The 14949-nt window shown below is 39.5% G+C and overlaps 1 protein-coding gene across 3 annotated transcripts in view; it reads right to left on the reverse strand.

Moving 5' to 3' along the window:
- NEK4 (NIMA related kinase 4) overlaps positions 1-14949 on the reverse strand; it is a 55854-nt gene that overhangs the window by 3954 nt on the left and 36951 nt on the right. The gene's annotated exons all lie outside the window — the stretch shown is intronic.

Consider the following 14949-nt stretch of genomic DNA (forward strand, 5'->3'; position numbering starts at 1 on the left):
AAGAGAAGCCACCACAATGAGAAGCCCACGCACCACAACGAAGAATAGCCCCCGCTCACTGCAACTAGAGAAAGCCCGCGCACAGCAATGAAGACCCCATGCAGCCAAAAATAAATAAATAAATTAAATTTTAAAATAATAATAAAATAAAAACAAAATGTAATCCTAATTGGTTCCACATCCAGCATGACAGCGTGAGAAGCTCTGCAGACCCCTCTTCAGTGAAACTGGTGAAAATATTTAAAAAACCAACCATTTAAAGTCTCTGGAAATGGTCATAAGGGCATACAGCAAATAGGGACCCTTTTTTTTTTTTTCAAGAAAATCTACTAAAACTCAGTTAAAAACAGTAAAGCTACTAAGAACAATGAGGGTCAGTGAACTGAATTAAAGTGAAATGTCTCCTTCCCCACTCCAGCTCAGTGAGACAAAAACTTCACTACACTGGTGAAGTCAAGAAACTGCTTTCCCCCTAACTCCTAGTTGGAAGGCAATCTTCCTGGGAGGGGCAGGACATCAGCATATTTCATCCTGCCCCCAATACCTGATGGTGACGGTAAGCTTTGGGAGAGTGCAGCCAAGAGGTGGGAGCTTCTTTTTTGTGCCCAGCTCAGACATGTAGGATAGAGGCTCTATCTTGGGTACAGGGCCACTGAAAATACGGGGACCCCAATCACCTTTGCCCCAGACCATAAAGTGAAGTTTCCATGCTGGGTGAAGCATGCCAAGAAGACCAGATGCTACTGCCTCTCACCCCCTCTGAGCTTCCAAAGTGGGGGTATCACTCAGAGAGACAAGCAAGCTACTGTTCCCACTGCCAGCTCTGGAGCTGTGCTCCCAGATTTTGCCTGGGGGTAGAAGCAAGACATAAAATAAGCACCAAGTCTTTAATGAACTGACTTCATTTGGAACAGAGTGTGGAGAATTCAAGCCTAAGGGTGCTCTCAAAAACTGGAGGTAGTGGTGAAAGGCAACTGGGAGGAGATTAGTACTAGGTACATTGGATATAGGCTAAACTGTACGCCAGCTACTTTAAAAGAACCAAGAAGCTGGAGGGGGCCTGGGTTCAGAAAAAAATCTCAAACACTAAGTTTGGGAACTACCTCTTCAAAGGAGCTCAGCTTTGATTGGATCCGCCTATGGAGCAATGTAGCCCCAGGGCATTACTGAGAACAATAAAAGCGATCAGCTGGCAACCAAAAAACATCTGGGTGAAGTCTGGGAAAGGGAGCATCAAGAGAGCTCTGCCAGGGACTTCCTTGATGGTCCGGTGGGTAAGACTCCATGCTCCCAAGGCAGGGGGTCTGGGTTTGATCCCTGGGGTCGGGAACTAGATCCCGCATGCGTGCCGCAACTAAGAATTCGCATGCCGCAACTAAGAAGTCCACATGCCGCAACTAAAAGATCCCGCATGCTGCAACTAAGACCCAGTGCAGCCAAAATAAATAACTAAATAAATAAAGAGCGCTCTGCCAAACCCACTGTCATTCCAAGGTAGCTGTGAACATACCCAAGGCTGTACCCTAGGGGCAACATCAGAGGCTTTACATTGTGGGGACTAGGGTAAGGGGTTCATAGACTTTACTAATATAATCCAGCCAATCACTAAACAAATAAACAAGCAAATAACAATAATAACCCCCCACCACTGGAGGCCAATACTCAGACTTGTAACCATTTATTATCTAAAATGTCTAGTTTCCAACAAAAAGTTATGAGACATGCAAAGAAATACAATAGTATGACACATACACTAGAATAAAAGCAGGCAAGATAAACTGCCTGTGAGAGCAACCAGATGTTGGATTTAACAGACAAAAACATCAAAGTAGGGATTATGAGCATGTTCACAGAACTAAAGGAAATCATGATTACAGAAGTAAAGAAAGGTATGATGACAATGACACATCAAACAGAGAATACTGACAAGAGAAAGAAGGCATTTAAAAAACCAAATGGAAATTCTGGAGTTGAAAAGTGCAATAACAAATGAAAAAATTCACCTGGGAGGCTAAACAGTATATTTGAACTGGCAGAGAGAATAAGTGAGCTTAGAGATAGATCAACAGAGATTATGCAATCCAAAGAACAGAGAGAAAAGAAAATGAAGAAAAATGAACAGTTTCAGAGAAATGTAAGACACCATTAAGCATAACAGCACATGTATAATGGGAGTACCAGAAGAAGAGGAGAGAGAAAAGGAGCAGAAAAAATATTTGAAGAATATTGGCTGAAAATTTCCCAAATTTTTAAAAAAACAATCTACACATCCAGGAATCTCAATGAACTCTAAGCAGGATCATCTCAAAGAGATCCACACATGGACACATTAAAGTAAAAGTCCTGATGCTGTAATGTATACAGAAGTCAAAATGTAAGGTTGTACACATGCAACTTAATGTTATAAACCAATGTTATCTCAATAAGAAAATATAAATTTAAAAAAATAATAAAAAGCAATATTACAACAACAAAGTAAAAGTGCTGAAAGCCAAAGGCAAGGAGAAAATCTTGAAAGCAGCAAGAGAAAAATGACTCAGTACTTACAAGAGAACCCCAATAACATTAACAGCTGACTTATCATAAACAATGAAGGCCAGAAGGCAGTGGGATAACATATTCAAAGAACTCAAAGAAAAAACTGTCAACTAAGAATCGCATATCCAGTAAGGCTATCTTTCAAAAATGAAGGCAAGGGAAAAAAAAAAAATGAAGGCAAAATAAAGATATTCCCAGATAAACAAAAACAGAATTTGTGACTAGCAGACTTGCCTTGCAAGAACTACCAAAGGAATCTCATCAGGCTGAAAGCAAGAGACCCCAGGCAATAATTCCAATTTACATGAAAACAGGAAAAGCACTGATGAAGGTAATTATGTAAATAAAAACAATATAAATACAAATTGCTTCTCCTTTTCTTCTCTGAACTGATTTAAAAAGCAATTGTATAGGGCTTCCCTGGTGGCACAGTGGTTGAGAGTCCGCCTGCCAATGAAGGAGACGCGGGTTCGTGCCCCGGTCCGGGAGGATCCCACGTGCCGCGGAATGGCTGGGCCCGTGGGCCTGTGGGCCTGTGGCCACTGAGCCTGCGCGTCCGGAGCCTGTGCTCCGCAACGGGAGAAGCCACAACAGTGAGAGGCCCGTGTAACGCAAAAAAAAAAAAAACAAAAGCAATTGTATAATACAATATGTATAGAAGATGCTGGAGGAGCAAGAAGCACCAGGAATCTATCTCCTCACATGGACGAAAATTGCACTGTCAGAAACTGCCAGATGTAACTATTTTGGAACTCTGGAGTCTATTAAAGGCTTGAAACATTCAGGGGAAGGCTTGGATGGTAAATTTTGGTTAATTCCAGTCAATTTCAGCTCTTAGCACCCCCCCACCAAGAGCAGGTAGCTGTCCAACATTCCTGGAGCAGCCTGTAGATAGCTTGTAGGAGCCAGGGTAGGCAATAAGAATCTTGTCTTCCAAGTACTAAGGATCTCTGTACTGACAGCTGATTGCTGCTTCTCATCACAGAGGGGCAGACACAGAGGCAGGCAACCACTGCTGCAACGCTCATTGACATTGTTACAAACACCACAGCCTTCAGCTGAAGCAACTTCCAAGGGATTTAAAGAGACTAACATAGGTATTGTGGGAGTCCCAGAAGAAGACAGAAAGAGGAACTGAAATTATTTAAAGAAATAATAGCCAGAAACTTCCCAAGTTTGATGAAAGACATAAATATAAACATCAAAGAATCTCAACAAACTCCAAGTAGGATGAACACAAAGAGTTCACATTCAGACACATTATAATCAAACTGTCAAATGCCAAAGACAATCTTGAAAGCAACAAGAAAGGAGCAACTCTTCACATGCAAGGGATTCCTCAGTAAGATAATAAGCAGATTGCTTATGAGAAACTTTGGAAGCCAAAAGGCAGTTGGATGATATTTTCAAAGTGAAAAAAACTGTCAACCAAGAATCCTGTATCTGGCAAAAATGTCCTGCAAAAGTGAAATTAAAAAGAAGGAAATCTTGCCATCTGCAACAACATGGATGGACCTTGAAGGTACTATGCTAAGTGAAATAAGTCAGAAAGAGAAAGCCAAATACTGTATGAGCTCATTTACATGCAGAATCTGAAAAAAACCAAACTCATAGAAAGAGACAACAGACTGGTGGTTGCCAGAGGCGGGGAGTGGGGGTGAAGGAAATGGGTAAAGGTGGTGAAAACGTAGAAACTTCTGGTGAGTTTTGGGGATATAATATACAGCATGGTAACTATAGTTAATTGTACTCTATTGTACATTTGGAAGTTGCTAATAGTAGATCTTAAAAGTTCTCATCACAAGAAAAAAAATTTATGACAGATGATAGATGCTAACTAAACTTATTGTGGTAATCATTTCAAAGTATATACATATACCAAATCATTATGTTGTATACCTTAAACTAACACAGTGTTACATATCAATTATTTCTCAATAAAACTGGGTGGGGGAGAACTTAAGACATTTCCAGATAAATGATGAAGAAGTTTATTACCACTAGACCTGCCCTGCAAGAAATACCAAAGGAAGTCATGCTGGCAGATATGAAAGCATACTAGACAGTAACTCAAAGCTGTATGAAGAAATAAAGATCTCAGTAAAGGTAAATACATGGGCAATTATCAAAGCTAGTGTTATAACAATGGTTTGTAATTCCATTTTTTATTTTCTACGTGATTTAAGACACTAAAAAATTATTAGTCTAAAAAATTATTAGTCTAATACTAATATAACTTTGGTTTGTTCCACATTTTGTTTTCTTCAAAATTTAAGAGACTAATGCATTAAAAAAAAAACCAATTACTAGTTTATGTTTTTGGTTACACAATACATAAAGATGTAATTCTGTGACATCAATAGCCAAAAGGGGTGAAGACAGAGCTTTAAAGCAGCAGATTTTTTAAGTTAAGCTGGTATAAATTCAGATTTGAGTATTAAAACTAGGATGTTAAATGTAATCTCCATGATAACCTCAAAGAAAATAGTTATAGAATATACACTAAAGGAAATGAAAAGGGAATTAAAATGTTTCACTACAAAAAAAAAGAAGTACTAAACATAAAAGAAGGCAGTAATACAGGGTATTAGGGACAGAAAAAGCTATAAAGCATAGAGAAAACAAACAGCAAAATAATGGAAGTTCCTCCTTATCAGTAATTGCTTAAGTGTAAATGAATTAAACTCTCCAATCACAAAGACGGAAATTGGCAGAATTGTTAACAAAACTATATGCTTTCTGGGGCTTCCCTGGTGGCGCAGTAGTTAAGAATCCACCTGCCAATGCAGGGGACATGGTTCGAGCCCTGGTCTGGGCAGATCCCACATGCTGCGGAGCAACAAAGCCCGTGTGCCACAACTACTGAGCCGGGGCTCTAGAGCCTGTGAGCTGCAACTACCGAGCCCGTGTGCCACAACTACTGAAGCCCATGCACCTAAAGCCTGTGCTCCGCAACAAGAAAAGCCACCACAATGAGAAGCCCACGCACCGCAACGAAGAGCAGCCCCCACTCGTCGCAACTAGAGAAAGCTCGCGCATAGCAACAAAGACCCAAGGCAGCCAAAAATATAATTAATTAATTTTTTAAAGAACTATATGCTTTCTACAAGAGACTTTAGATCCAAAACAGATTGAAAATGAAAGGACTGAAAAAGATATCCCATGCAAATAGTAACCAAAAGAGAGCAGGGGTGACTATACTAATATCAGACAAAACAGACTTGAAGACAAAAAAGGTTACAAGACACAATGACATTATACATTAACAAAAGGATCAATACAGCAGGAAGATATAATAATTATAAACGTTTATGCACCTAATAACAGACCATCAAAATATCTGACGCCAAATTTGACAGAATTAAAGGAAAAAATAGACAGTTCTACAAATAATAGTTGGAAACTTCACACTCCCAATAATGGATAAGACAACCAGACAGAAGATACGAAAACAGAGGAGTTGAACAATGCAAAAACTAACTAGATCTAACAGACATATAGGGAATACTCTACCCAACAATAATAGGATACACACCCTTCTCAAGTGTACATGAAACACTTTCCAGAAGAGATATGTATGTTAGGCCACAAACTAAGTCTCAATAGATTAAAAAGAACATACAAAGTATCTTCTCTGACCACAACAGGATGAAGTTAGAAATCAATGACAGAAGGAAACTAGAATATTCACACATTTATGGAAATTAAATAACACACTCCAATGCACCAAAGAAGAAATCACAAGGGAAATTTAAGATATTGAGAGACAAATGAAAATGAGAACAATATAACCAAAACTTATGAGATGCAGCAAAAGCAGTGCTAAGGGGGTAATTTATAGCTATAAATGCTTATGTTAAAAAAGAAAAAAGATTTGGGGACTTCCCTGGTAGTCCAGTGGCTAAGACTCCGCGCTCCCAATGCAGGGGGCCTGGGTTCAATCCCTGGTCAGAAACTAGATCTCACATGTTGCAACTAAGAGTTCACATGCTGCAACTAAAGATCCCGCATGCCACAAGAAAGATCCCACATGTGGCAGTGAATATCCCACCATGCCGCAACTAAGACCTGACACAACCAAATAAATAAATAAATATTTTTTTAAAAAAAAGAAAAAAGATTTCAAGTCAACAACCTAACTTTGCAGCCTAAAGAAATAGAAAAAAGAACAAATTAAACCTAAAACTAGCAGAAGGAAGGAAATAATAAGATTAGAGCTGAGATGAATATAATTGAGAACAGAAAAATAGAAAAAAATCAAAAAAAGCAAAAGTTGGTTCTTCAGAAAGATGAACAAAATTGACAAACCTTTAGCTATACTTAGAAAAAAAAAGACTCAAATTACTAAAATCTGAAATGAATTTGGGACGTTACTACCACTCTAATAAAAAGAAATAAAAAGGATTCTAAGAAAGTACTATGGGTCTTCCCTGGTGGTGCAGTGGTTGAGAGTCCGCCTGCCGATGCAGGGGACGCGGGTTCGTGCCCCAGTCTCGGAGGATCCCACATGCCGCGGAGCGGCTGGGCCCGTGAGCCATGGCCGCTGAGCCTGCGTGTCCGGAGCCTGTGCTCCGCAACGGGAGAGGCCACAGCGGTGAGAGGCCCGCGTACGCGAAAAAAAAAAGAAAGAAAGTACTATGAACAATTGTACACCAACAAGTTGCATAAATGGACAAATTCCAAGAAACATAAAACCTACCAAAACTGAATCATAAAGAAATAGAAAATCTGAATATCCCCATAACTAGCAAGGAGACTGAATCAGTAACCTAAACCTCCTAACAAGGAAAGGCCCTGGAACTTTGCTGGTGAATTCTGCCAAACATTTGCACAGGAACTGATACCAATCCTTCTCAAACTCTTCAGAGAGTTAATGAGGAAGGAGCACTTCCTGGCTCATTTATGAGGCCAGCATTGCCCTGGTGCTAGGGCCAAACAGGGACACTATAGGAAAAGAAAAATATACACTAATATCCCTTATGACCACTGATGCAAAAATCTTCAGCAAAATACTAGATGATTAAGATGTTCATGAGAGATACTGGTCTCATGTTTTTTTCATGCAGTGTCCTTGTTGGGTTTTGGTATCACGGTTGTTCTGGGCTTATGGGGAGAAATGGGAAATGTCCCTTCTTTTTCTGTTTTCTAAAGAATTTGTGTAGGATTTGTGTTATTTCTTCCTTAGATGATTGGAAGAATTCACCAGCAAAGCCATCTGGGCCTGAAGTTTTCTTTACAGGTGAGTTTTACTTTTTCTAGATGCTGTGTTCAGGCTTTGTATCAAGGCTTAGAGTAGTTAAATTCATAGACACAGAAATTAGAATGGTGGTTGCCAGGAGCTGGTAGGAGGGGTAAGTGGGTTGTTCTTGTTTAATTGGTACAGAGTTTCAGTTTTGCAAAATGCAAAAAGTTCTGGAGATGGTTGGTGGTGATGTTTGCACAATAATGTAAATATACTTAAGGCCACTGAACCAAATACTTAAAAATGGTTAAAATGCTAAATTTGAAGTTATGTATATTTTACTATAATTTAAAAATCCAGCATGTATATAATACATTGTTAAACCTATAAAATAGAAAAATGTAATATATTTGTGCAAATGTATGTGGAAATTAAACAATACGCTCCTAAACAACCAACCTTACAGAAATAAAAAGTATTAAAAAGAATTTCTATTAATAATTGTATGCCGGTGTGTGGGCCCTGAACCAAGATGGCGGAGTAGAAGGCCGTGCTCTCACTCCCTCTTGTGAGAACACCAGAATCACAACTAGCTGCTGGACAATCATTGACAGGAAGACACTGGAACTCACCAAAAAAGATACCCCACATCCAAAGACACAGTGAGATGGTAGGAGGGGCGCAATCACAGTAAAATCAAATCCCATAACTGCTGGGTGGGTGACTCACAGACTGGAGAACACTTATACCACAGAAGTGCACCCACTGGAGTGAAGGTTCTGAACCCCACGTCAGGCTTCCCAACATGGGGGTCCGGCAATGGGAGGAGGAATTCCTAGAGAATCAGACTTTGAAGGCTACTGGGAATTGATTGCAGGACTTCGACAGCACTGGGGGAAACAGAGACTCCACTCTTGGAGGGCACACACAAAGTAGTGTGTGCATCGGGACACAGGGGAAGGAGCAGTGACCCCATAGGAGACTGAACCAGACCTGCCTGCTAGTGTTGGAGGGTCTCCTGCAGAGGCAGGGGGTGGCTGTGTCTCACTGTGAGGACAAGGACACTGGCAGCAGAAGTTCTGGGAAGTACTCCTTGGCATGAGCCCTCCCAGAGTCTGCCATTAGCCCCACCAAAGAGCCCAGATAGCTTCCAGTCTTGGGTCGCCTCAGGCCAAACAACCAACAGGGAGGGAACCCAGCCCCACCCATCAGCAGACAAGTGGATTAAAGTTTTACTGACCTCTTCCCACAAAAGCAACAGCCAGCTCTACCCAGCACCAGTCCCTCCCATCAGGAAACTTGCACAAGCCTCTTAGATATCCTCATCCACCAGAGGGCAGACAGCAGAAGCAAGAAGAACTACAATGCTGCAGCCTGTGGAACAAAAACCACATTCACAGAAAGATAGACAAGATGAAAAGGCAGAGGGCTATGTACCACATGAAGGAACAAGATAAAACCCCAGAAAAACAACTAAATGAAGTGGAGATAGGCAACCTTCCAGAAAAAGAATTCAGAATAATGATAGTGAAGATGACCCAGGACCTCAGAAAAAGAATGGAGGCAAAGATCGAGAAAATGCAAGAAATGTTTAACAATGAGCAAGAAGAATTAAAGAACAAACAAACAGAGATTAACAACATAATATCTGAAATGAAAAATACACTAGAAGGAATCAATAGCAGAATAACTGAGGCAGAACACATAAGTGACCTGGAAGACAGAATGGTGGAATTCACTGCTGCGGAACTGAATAAAGAAAAAAGAATGAGGGCTTCCCTAGCGGCACAGTGATTGAGAGTCCGCCTGCCAATGCAGGGGACACGGGTTCGTGCCCTGGTCCAGGAGGATCCCACATGCCGCGGAGCAGCTGGGCCTGTGAGCCACGGCCGCTGGGCCTGCGCGTCTGGAGCCTGTGCTCCGCAACGGGAGAGGCCACAACAGTGAGAGGCCCGCGTACTGCAAAAAAAAAGAGAAAAGAATGAAAAGAAATAAAGACAGCCTAAGAGACCTCTGGGACAACATTAAATGCAACAAGATTTGCATTATAGGGGTCCCAGAAGGAGAAGAGAGAGAGAAAGGACCTGAGAAAATACTTGAAGAGATTACAGTCAGAAACTTCCCTAACATGGGAAAGGAAATAGTCACCCAAGTCCAGGAAGCACAGAGAGTCCCATAAAGGATAAACCCAAGGAGAAACACTGAGACACATAGTAATCAAATTGGCAAAAATTAAAGACAAAGAAAAATTATTGAAAGCAACAAGGGAAAAACGACAAATAACATACAAAGGAACTCCCATATGGTTAACAGCTGATTTCTCAGCAGAAACTCTACAAGCCAGAAGGGAGTGGCATGATATACTTAAAGAGATGAAAGGGAAGAACCTACAACCAAGATTACTCTACCCGGCAAGGATCTCATTCAGATTCGATGGAGAAATCAAAAGTTTTACAGACAAGCAAAAGCTAAGAGAATTCAGCACCACCAAACCGGCTCTACAACAAATGCTAAAGGAACTGCTCTAAGTGGGAAACACAAGAGAAGAAAAGGACCTACAAAAACAAACCCAAAACAATTAAGAAAATGGTCATAGGAACATACATATCGATAATTACCTTAAACATAAATGGATTAAATGCTCCAACCAAAAGACACAGGCTCGCTGAATGGATACAAAAACAAGACCCATATATATGCTGTCTACAAGAGACCCACTTCAGACCTAGGGACACATACAGACTGAAAGTGAGGGGATGTAAAAACATATTCCATGCAAATGGAAATCAAAAGAAGGCTGGAGTAGCAATACTCATATCAGATAAAATAGACTTTAAAATAAAGAATGTTACAAGAGACAAGGAAAGACACTAAATAATGACCAAGGGATCAATCCAAGAAGATATAACAATTATAAATATACATGCACCCAACATAGGAGCACCTCAATACATAAGGCAACTGCTAACAACTATAAAAGAGGAAATCGACAGTAACACAATAATAGTGGGGGACTTTGACACCTCACTTAAACCAATGGACAGATCATCCAAAATGAAAATAAATAACGAAACACATGCTTTAAATGACACAATAGACCAGATAGATTTAATTGCTCTTTATAGGACATTCCATCCAAAAACAGCAGATTACACTTTCTTCTCATGTGTGCATAGAACATTCTCCAGGATAGATCACATCTTGGGTCACAAATAAAGCCTCAGTAAATTTAAGAAAACTGAAATCATATCAAGCATCTTTTCTGACCACAATGCTATGAGATTAGAAATGAATTACAGGGAAAAAGTCATAAAAAACACAAACATGGAGGCTGAACAATATGTTACTAAATAACCAACAGATCACTGAAGAAATCAAAAAGGAAATCAAAAAATACCTAAAGACAAATGATAATGAAAACACAATGATCCAAAACCTATGGGATGCAGCAAAAGCAGTTCTAAGAGGGAAGTTTATAGCTATACAAGCCTACCTCAAGAAACAAGAAAAATCTCAAATAAACAATCTAACCTTACACCTAAAGAAACTAGAGAAAGAAGAACAAACAAAACCCAAAGTTAGCAGAAGGAAAGAAATCATAAAGATCAGAGCAGAAATAAATAGAAACAAAGAAAACAATAGCAAAGATCAATAAAACTAAAAGCTGGTTCTTTGAGAAGATAAACAAAATTGATAAACCATTAGCCAGACTCATCAAGAAAAAGAGGGAGAGGACTCAAATCAATAAAATTAGAAATGAAAAAGAAGTTACAACAGACACCAAAGAAATACAAAGCATCCTAAGAGACTACTACAAGCAGCTCTATGACAATAACGTGGACAACCTGGAAGAAATGGGCAAATTCTTAGAAAGGTATAACCTTCCAAGACTGAACCAAGAAGAAATAGAAAATATAAACAGACCAATCACAAGCACTGAAATTGAAACTGTGATTAAAAATCTTCCAACAAGCAAAAGTCCAGGACCAGATGGCTTCACAGGTGAATTCTATCAAACATTTAGAGAAGACCTAACACCCATCCTTCTCAAACTCTTCCAAAAAATTGCAGAGGAAGGAACACTCCTAAATTCATTCTATGAGGCCACCATCACCCTGATACCAAAACCAGAGAAAGATACTACAAAAAAAAGAAAATTACAGACCAATATCACTGATGAATATAGATGCAAAAATCCTCAACAAAATACCAGCAAACAGAATCCAACAACACATTAAAAGGATCATACACCATGTTCAAGTGGGATTTATCCCAGGGATGCAAGGATTCTTCAATATATGTAAATCAGTCAATGTGATACACCATATTAACAAATTGAAGGAGAAAAACCATATGATCACCTCAATAGATGCAGAAAAAGCTTTTGACAAAATTCAACACTCATTTGTGATAAAAACTCTCCAGAAAATGGGCATAGAGGGAACCTACTTCAACATAATAAAGGCCATATACGACAAACCCACAGCAAACATCATTCTGAATGGTGAAAAACTGAAAGCATTTCCTCTAAGATCAGGAACAAGACGAGGATGTCCACTCTCACCGCTATTATTCAACATAGTTTTGGAAGTCCTAGTGTCGGCAATCAGAGAAGAAAAAGAAATAAAAGGAATACAAATTGGAAAAGAAGAAGTAAAACTGTTACTGTTTGCAGATGACATGATACTATACATAGAGAATCCTAAAGATGCCACCAGAAAACTACTAGAGCCAATCAATGAATTTGGTAAAGTTGCAGGATACAAAATTAATGCACAGAAATCTCTCGCATTCCTATACACTAATGATGAAAAATCTGAAAGAGAAATTAAGGAAACACTCCCATTTACCACTGCAACAAAAAGCATAAAACACCTAGGAATAAACCTACCTAGGGAGACAAAAGACCTGTATGCAGAAAACTATAAGACACTGATGAAAGAAATTAAAGACGATACCAACAGATGGAGAGATATACCATGTTCTTGGATTGGAAGAATCAACATTGTGAAAATGAGTATATTACCCAAAGCAATCTGCAGATTCAATGCAATCCCTATCAAATTACCAATGGCATTTTTTATGGAACTAGAACAAAAAAATCTTAAAATTTGTATGGAGACACAAAAGACTCCAAATAGCCAAAGCAGTCTTGAGGGAAAAAAACGGAGCTGGAGGAATCAGACTCCCTGACTTCAGACTATACTACAAAGCTACAGTAATCAAGACAATATGGTACTGGCACAAAAACAGAAATACAGATCAATGGAACAAGATAGAAAGCCCAGAGAGAAACCCACACACCTATGGTCAACTAATCTATGACAAAGGAGGCAAGGATATACAATGGAGAAAAGACAGCCTCTTCAATAAGTGGTGCTGGGAAAACTGGACAGCTACATGTAAAAGAATGAAATTAGAACACTCCCTAACACCATGCACAAAAATAAACTCAAAATGGATTAGAGACCTAAATGTAAGACCGGACACTATAAAACTCTTAGAGGAAAACACAGGAAGAACACTCTTTGACATAAATCACAGCAAGATCTTTTTTGATCCACCTCCTAGAGTAATGGATATAAAAATAAAAATAAACAAATGGAACCTAACGATACTACAAAGTTTTTGCACAGCAAAGGAAACCATAAACAAGACAAAAAGACAGCCTTCAGAATGGGAGAAAATATTTGCAAACGAACCAACGGACAAAGGATTAATCTCCAATATATATAAACAGGGCTTCCCTGGTGGTGCAATGGTTGAGAGTCTGCCTGCCGATGCAGGGGACACGGGTTCGTGCCCCGGTCCGGGAAAATCCCACATGCTGCGGAGCGGCTAGGCCCATGAGCCATGGCCGCTAAGCCTGCGCGTCCGGAGCCTGTGCTCCACAACAGGAGAGGCCACAACAGTGAGAGGCCCGCATACCGCAAAAAAAAAAAACAAAAAAAACTAAAAATAGAATTACCATATTATCCAGCAATACCACTACTGGGCATATACCCAGGGAAAACCATAATTCAAAAAGACACATGCACCTCAATGTTCATTGCAGTACTATTTACAATAGCCAGGTCATGGAAGCAACCTAAATGCCCATCGACAGACGAATGGATAAAGAAGATGTGGTATATATATACAATGGAATATTACTCAGCCATAAAAAGGAACAAAATTGGGTAATTTGTTGAGCCATGGATGGATCTAGAGACTGTCATACAGAGTGAAGTGAGTCAGAAAGAGAAAAACAAATATTGTATATTAACGCATATATGTGGAACCTAGAAAAATGGTACAGATGAACTGGTTTGCAGGGCAGAAATTGAGACACAGATGTAGAGAACAAACGTATGGACACCAAGGGGGGAAAGTGGCAGGGGGGTGGGGGTGGTGGTGTGATGAACTGGGTGATTGGGATTGACATGTATACTCTGATGTGTATAAAATTGATGACTAATAAGAACCTGCTATATAAAAAAATAAAATAAAATTCAAAAATTAAAAAAAAAATTATATGCCAATTAGATAACTTAGTTGAAATGGACAAATTCCTAGAAAGACAGAAATTTTAGAAAGAGAAGAACAAATAATCTGAATATAGTAAGTAAAGACACGGAATTTATTATCAAAAAACTACCCACAAAGAAAAGCTCAGGCCCGCCCAGATGCCTTCATTGGTGAATTCTAGCAAACATTTCAAGAAGAATTAATACCAGTTCTTCACTAATTCTTCCCAAGAAAGATGAGGGAAACTCCCCAACTCATTCTGAGGCCAGTATTATCCTGATAACAAAACCAATAAAAATATCACAAGAAAAGAAAACTGAAGACCAATATCTCATGTGAACACAGACACAAAAACGCTCAACAAAATACTAGAAACATGACTCTAGCAACATATAAGAAGCAGTATACACCATGACCAAGTGGGATTTATCTCAGGAATACAAGGATGATTTAACATCCAAAAACCAATTAATGCAACACACCATATCCACAGAATAAAAAACGAAAACTACATGATCATCTAAATAGAAAGCATTTGACAAACCCAACACCTTTTCATGATAAAAACACTTAGCAGGGCTTCCCTGCTGGCGCAGTGCTTAAGAATCCGCCTGTCAATGCAGGGGACACAGGTTTGAGCCCTGATCCAGGAAGATCCCACAAGCCACAGAGCAACTAAGCCTGTGCACCACAACTACTGAGCCTGCGCTCTAGAGCCCGCG

Source organism: Delphinapterus leucas, chromosome 10 (genome assembly GCF_059928025.1).
Source record: "Delphinapterus leucas isolate spDelLeu-1000000601 "Yukka" chromosome 10, BTC_Dleu_Yukka2, whole genome shotgun sequence".
Lineage (NCBI taxonomy): Eukaryota > Metazoa > Chordata > Mammalia > Artiodactyla > Monodontidae > Delphinapterus > Delphinapterus leucas.